A 7,430-nucleotide genomic window follows, 5' to 3' on the forward strand; every position below is an offset into this window, starting at 1 on the left:
GACATATCTAAAAATATCTGAAATTACTGATAACAAATTCTAAACAATGTACCACATAAAAATCGTGTTCAAATATTTCAATCAAAAATAGTTAATGTACACTATTCGTTTAATTTTTGGATGAAATCATTAGTTTAGGAACTTTTATTAGCCTCAAATAATTCTTGGATTTAACCCTCAACATATTCTGCTTATTGCTCTTATGTAATAATATGAACTAGGTTTATTTATTTCGATGTTTATATTGTGATTATATAGGACACCTTCAGCCTGAGGAGAAAAAAATGATTTTCTCAAACTTTTTTATCATGGACCCGGAGTTTATTGATGTTGTATGCCCCAGTCACCGGCTCTGTGGACACGTTACTGCTACCCTTAATAAATTAAATACGCCACTGATCAGGGTTAACAATTATTTTTTTCAAAAACAAAAAAAATAGTATTTTAAATATGTTCGAAATGTTTTAAACAGTGTTTTAATAAAGAACCGAAAAAAAACATGTTTTAAACAAATAATACCCAGAAGATTATTTTTAAAGAATAATGATTAATAATGAATCCGTGTTCTGTGTTCCTAGTTATTAACTAAACTCTTGACTAACTTCTTAAAATACATATTTATCAAGTTAAAGCTAACGGAAAAGTAATAAAAATAAATCACAAATAATGTTGGAAAGTATTAAATAAAAGTACTCTCGGTACGGGGATTGATTTCCTGGGGTGCGTAAGCTCGATCCTATTTACACGCTAATTTGGTAAGCTTCCATAGCCTCAGCTGCGAGAGGTGAAAACACAACCTTAAAAGAACATTAATGGACACGCACACTCAAATGCATTTTACATCGTCATGGTTAGACCCGGCACATATTTGGATATAAAAGTAAAGATTCTTACTCGTCTTGGCGAGGCGCAACCACGAATTTTTGTCTGGGGGGGAGGGCAAGTACCAGGATAAACGTACCAATAATAATAATAATAATTTTAATAATAATAATAATGTTATTATTATAACATTATTATTATTATTATTATTAATTTCCCTTATTATACTTCGTTTCTTGTGCTATCAACTATGTGTGGGTAGTTAATTGAGGAACAAAACTGTTTCATCCATACATTATTCAATTTTTAAAATGTTTTAAATAGTTGTAAAACAAATAGCCAGGTGTTTTAAACGTGGCCCACGGGTATTCATCACAATATGTTTCTTTGTAAATTGAATACACATTTTCAGCAACTGAACAGATTTCTGTGCAGTGTAAACAAAATTACACTGAATGAATGAAAAGACAAAGTTACAAAACACGGAAAATAAAAACAGACTATCAAACATCAAGTATCAAAATATGTTTTAAACAAGTCTAAAAGAAAAACATATCTAAAACATTGTGTTTTGAACGTTTTAAACATTTGTAAAAAAAACAACAAAGCCGTGTGTTTTAAACGTTTGAAACAAGTTGTTTTAAACGCCCCATCCCTGCTACTGATAACTAGTTTCATATTCTATTCCTTTCTAGATACCTTCCTTGAACACAAAAATGTCAACGAATTATGTAACTCACATCATTTTGCATAAGTTTCATGTTACATATTTTTACATATTTGCCAGGATATTCCATATTTTACATATTTGCTAATTTATGTTACATAAAACAACATATTTCGGTATTTTTTGCCTATTTTGATCCTTTTTCCTATATTTCCAATCTCTGAAACATGAAGAAAATTTGTATCTTATGTGATGTCATATTTTCTAATTAATGTGATGCATAGTGTTTACGGTCGCCTAAAATTGACTGCCAAGTCGAAAGATAGGCTGAAGACAAAAAAAAACTTACTGGAACTGTTATTTTGCGAAGATGGGGATGAGTGATGATATGATGAAATTGATGAATGGACACTCACAAACATCCATGCTCAAGCCGGGATTCGAACCCGGGACCAACATTATTATTATTAGTAGTAGTAGTAGTAATAATGGTAGTAGTAGCCACGGTAGTATCAAATACGTTATTACCCTCGTAAATTATGCAAAAAGGGGGTAGAAGTTGGTGCTATAGCATTTTTTTTCTAACAAACGATTCAAATTATCTTTTCAACACATTCAACTTCACATTAATAATGGAAAACAAACACTCACAAACTATTTTTGAAAGAGAGAAAATGCTTGATACATGCATTCCAAATATAATTATTTTTTAACATGTATAACTTTCATGCACGATATAACATGGAGCGACGCGGACACTAAATTGTGTACGTACTGACTACAACATATATTATTTAAATACATTACACAACCAATTCATTCATCTCACAATAAACCAACAGCAAAAATTACATGGATTGTCTCTCAAATGTGCACGTTCCCTTTCCTCAAAACAATTGTTCATGCATTTAAAACAAAATCAATTAAGACTAGTCTTATTTCTCTGTCTGGAAATTCACAATGCATTACAGAGAACAATGATAAAGTTGCGAGCAAAGCGAGGAAGAAAATTTTTGGATCCACTCTTTCTTGCAGGCTGTAATCAATATTGATTTAATATGGCGCAAATAATTTCACGGAACGCCAATTCATTCTCTCTTTTACAACTATTGTGCCTCCCCGATGGTGTAGTGGTAACACAGTCGCCTTGTGATCAATGGATCCCGGGTTCGATGCCCGGTGGAGGCACATGGCACAGTGGTTCAGATCCCACTTTAAACTGTAGGTCCAGTCCCGATTAGCCTCTCTCTGCATGGACTTAAAACCACGAATCAATCAATCAATTTTACAACTTTTTTTCATTTAGATCGTTCGGCGCCCAAGGCAGACTCCCGCTGCCTTTAGCTACGGTCATGAACTTGATAAGACTAAGAGAAGCCGGCATTGCGAGGGAAGCGAGCAAGAAAATTTTGGGAAAAGTATTTTTATTTGCATAAAATTTGATGTTGTGGGCAGTAATTGCCCCCTGCAGGTGCACTTGGCTGTCAATGTTTGCCCCCCCTAGTCCAAGGTTGGGGGGGGGGGCAATGCCCCCCGTGGTTGCGCCACTCAGCGATAGACATGAATCTCCTCGGAACTGCGGTGATAATCCCCAATTCGTGCTTCACGAACAACTCCCGATTCAATCCCCCTATACACTTTTCCCCCACTCTTTATTCTCCCCTCTTTCCACATCACAATCCCCCGTTATTCAGGTGTCACCCTTCTTACTAGCCCACTTCCTGCTTCTCCTCCTCAGTAAATCCAACTCGACAATAACTGACATAAGCATTCCATTAATATTTCCTGGCTGGGCTGATTGCTAACTGTCTGGGAATAATGACATATTTTACTAAATTTCCTCTTCCTGATTTTCAATGATTATCCTTCCCTTCTTTTTATACATAATTATAATCTCTTTACGCAACTAATCCACTGTTGCCAGGCCCCTCTCTATCCACGTGGTAGCTACTGTATTTCGAAATGCGACATTTTATCGTGAATGCAACAAAATATTCACCCTATCAACTATGTGTAGCATGTTAAGTGAGGAACAAAACTGTTTCATCCATACACCATTCAATTTTTAAAATGTTTTAAATAGTTGTAAAAGAAATAGCCAGGTGTTTTAAACGTGGCCCACGGGTATTCATCACAATATGTTTCTTTGTAAATTGAATATACATTTTCAGCAACTGAACAGATTTCTGTGCGTGTAAACAAAATTACACTGAATGAATGAAAATACAAAGTTACAAAACACGGAAAATAACAACAGACTATCAAACATCAAGTATCAAAATATGTTTTAAACAAGTCTAAAAGAAAAACGTACTTAAAACGTTGTGTTTTGAACGTTTTAAACATTTGTAAAAAGAGAACAAAGCCGTGTGTTTTAAACGCGCCATCCCTGCTACTGATAACTAGTTTCATATTCTATTCCTTTCTAGATACCTTCCTTGAACACCAAAATATCAACGAATTATGTAACTCACATAATTTTGCATAAGATTTATGTTGCATATTTTTACATGTTTGCCAGGATATTCCATATTTTACATATTTGCTAATTTATTTTACATAAAACAACATATATCGGTATTTTTTTGCCAATTTTGAACCTTTTTCCTATATTTCCAATCTCTGAAACATGAAGAAAAAAAACTTACTGGAACTGTTATTTATCGAAAGATGCTGGAGTTTCTCTGTCCCCCCCCCCTCCCTCTTTCTGGTTACATGTTTTCGTTTCGCTTTTAGGTTTAGGCAAAGAAACTAGAAACTTGACATCGGTGTACAAGAAAGCTACTCTCCTGTACGTAGCGAGTTATTGTACGAAACGTACAAGTTTCGTTCGATTGTTCTTTCTATAGATGCTTTCTTATACAATTTGTTTCGAAGGTTACAAAGAGCTCTCTTACATATTTACATACAATAATTTGCGATGTGAAAACTAATTAATAGTTGACAAAGTAGGTTCCTTAAATATGTACACGTTGCTGTGCTTTTTTGAGTTCATAAATTTGATACAAATTTTAAATTGAGCAACTTATGTACTTAAAATTATGTTGAATATGTTCAAGTAAAATAAATATCTAGCAGAATTCTCGAAATTGCTTGGATACTCGATTATTATTAATGTTACATATTTTTTCATACTACATATTGAGCTACATTTTTTATCAATTATTGTTACATATTTATGTACATATTTTGTACTTTGATATTACATAAAATCCGGGGTCTGCTGATAATTAACTTCTCACCTACCTGTACGAACAATGGAAAGGAACAGCCAAGTATGCTATCTTGCAGAAGAAACTTCAGACGACGCACAATGAACACTTATCCACACCTCACAAAATCACTCCACACCGCTACAAACGTTGCTGTCTCTTCTATGCAAAGGAGTCCGGCTACGTGACCAGCGGTTGGATCGACAGGCCTGTGGCTGTTGCATACGGAAACATTACGTGTCCGGGAGTAATGTTGTTTGTGCCTTGCGGGACAGGGGGAAGTGGGGGGGGAGGGGACTTTCCAGGGGCACACGTCTTCGATACGACTCCGTTTTGTAGCTACTTTTATCAGCCGCTTCGGCAAATATGACCTTAGTACAGACATAGCGAAGTCGTTATGTGTTTTATGTCTTCCTAGTGTTACACGGTGTGCTGTAACTAACGGTATATACTGCACGTCGTGTTTGACATGATGATGTCTGTTTTCCATATTTTGCGTTGTGTCGCCTCTGATTGCGACCATCAGAATTGTTAGATTAAAATGAAGAAAACACACACAACCCCCCCCCCCCGCCCTCTCAGGCCCGTAGCCAGGATTTTTTTGACGGAGGGGTCAGATCCGAAAATGTGTGTGTGGGTGTTTGTGTGTATGTGTATACGTGTGTGTGTGAGAGACAGAGAGATTACAAAATAGTTCAAATAGTTGTGTTTTCCGCAAATTAACAATATTTTCAGATTCCCTATAAATTTCTTATACCAGCGCCCATGGGCGTCCGGAAGGGGGGCAAGAGGGGACCGTGCCCCCCCTTTGAAAATGAAAGTCAACCAAAAATTATATATTTCACGCATATAATTTCATTTCAGCCACAATAATATGTGTTAATTACTGCACGAACATGATAAATTCAAATTTAAGCAATGTTTTTTGAGGAAACAATATTATTATTGGGGGAAATATTTCCTTGTTTGCCCCCCTGGAAAAAATACTTTCCTTGCCCCTCCCTGGAAAAAATCCTGCGGTCGTCCATGCCCATTGAAAAGTCATGATAATTCTATGTTTAATAAATAATATATTTATAAACTAAATGTTGCGTATTAGCAATTATTATTACAATAAAGAATATGTCTAAATGTGAGTTAACAAAAAAAAATAATATACATTTTCACATCACAACTGCAGTTCGAAAAAGTCGGGACAGGGATTAAAAGTAACGGACTGTCCTGGCTAAATCGATGAATCTGGCGTCTGGTAGCCTTGTATGATATATTATGAAATTACAACTACCCAATATTGCAGACTGCAGACTTGTGTTAGCAGTCCCCTCTACACAACAAACATTAATTTGTGCAAGAACAAAATTTAAATTCTTACAAATTTGAAAAATCGTCGATGCTATTTTCGTAGCTTTTTATAGGTTCACATTTAAATATTTCGTGTTTCGAGGGGGGGACATGGCCCCCATGTTCCCTCCCCTGGGTACGGGCCTGCACTCTCCCTTACCCGCAAAGGTGGCTCCAGAGGGGTGCTTGCACACCCCCTTTGTGATAAGGTCAGCAAAGGAGCTTGAAGTGAGCCGGAACGCACCGGAATTCCGTTCCGGCAAATCAGTTCCTGCTGCAACATTGGACAACCATTTTATTTATTTAATACATTAGGGATTAGACAAAAAGCCATCCTTTGTTACATTAATTATTATGACTTTGTTGATTTTTTATTTTTATAAAAAGCTTTGAATGGCGCCACAGGCTTCAGCCTCCTAGCCTACTCCTCGCTACGGGCCTGGAAGTGATTGATTTCTGGAATAAAAATGTTCTTAAATTTACAAGCAATTTTCGAAACTCAATAGCTTTTAACACTGGACAACATTCAAAATTTCGCGACTGTTCAGGATCGCCGATTGTAACAGTTCTCTTTTCTTGCGACTCCGGGAACCAAAATTTCAGGATCTCGCCTAAAGCCCCTATCACACGGAACTGGATATCTAGTAGAAATGCCCTAGTTGTCGCTGAACCGACTTTCTAGATGGAAATCATGGCCGGCTGGCTGACTGCTTGACTGGTTTGGAGGAATAGGATATGTTCTAATTGCTACTAGCTTTCCTGGACTGGATTCTGTCGAACAGCAAAGTTTGGTCATGTGAAGATAATCTGTGAGTTTGCAAAGGAGCGTTTTCTGTCTGTGGTTTCCGAGTGCTGGCTGTTTATGTTATAGTTTCTCCGTTTCTCGATTAAAAAAAAAACAGGAAAGAGATGACGTTCAGTGCATTCGTGTTCAGTTCTCTTCAAATTGCTCGTCCACGTCTACCTTTAAGCCGGCTTTAGACGAAAGCATACATGCTACGTAAATGCTTCCAAAAATCTTATCACAGATGGTAGTGTCTGCTGCCACGTTCTTTTTCTGCTGGAACATTAAAAAAGATGCACGTGGCAGTAAACTCGGTCCTTGTTTTATCGTGATTTCTTCATGCTATGTATGCAATTACGTCTGTAACACATACTGTGAAATTGTAGCGATTACTTTCACATAAATGTTTTAAGATTAGGTCCGTCAGCATTCTTCTAATAATAAACCTAAATGCTCTCGTGGTTAGGTTAGGTTCTGTTAGCATTAAAATAATATCGCTAAATGCTTTCTAAAGAAAAGGGCTCTAAATTACCTGTACATTCATTCCCACTTATCATAAACTTGCATTTCTCTCGTCTTAATCTGTTCTTAAAATGTGTAACAT

General features: G+C 36.3%; 1 protein-coding gene across 1 annotated transcript in view; it reads right to left on the reverse strand.

Annotated features, from left to right (window-relative positions):
* The window catches only part of LOC146002456 (calcium release-activated calcium channel protein 1-like), a 46,177-nt gene extending 41,206 nt beyond the window's left edge, over positions 1-4,971 (reverse strand). The window contains exon 1 of the mRNA XM_083140303.1: positions 4,736-4,971. The gene's annotated coding sequence lies outside the window, so the exon portion shown is untranslated. The remainder of the gene's footprint in view (positions 1-4,735) is intronic.
* Positions 4,972-7,430: the final 2,459 nt, after the last annotated feature.

The sequence above is a fragment of the Lepisma saccharinum genome, chromosome 18 (assembly GCF_977018435.1).
Source record: "Lepisma saccharinum chromosome 18, izLepSacc3.1, whole genome shotgun sequence".
Lineage (NCBI taxonomy): Eukaryota > Metazoa > Arthropoda > Insecta > Zygentoma > Lepismatidae > Lepisma > Lepisma saccharinum.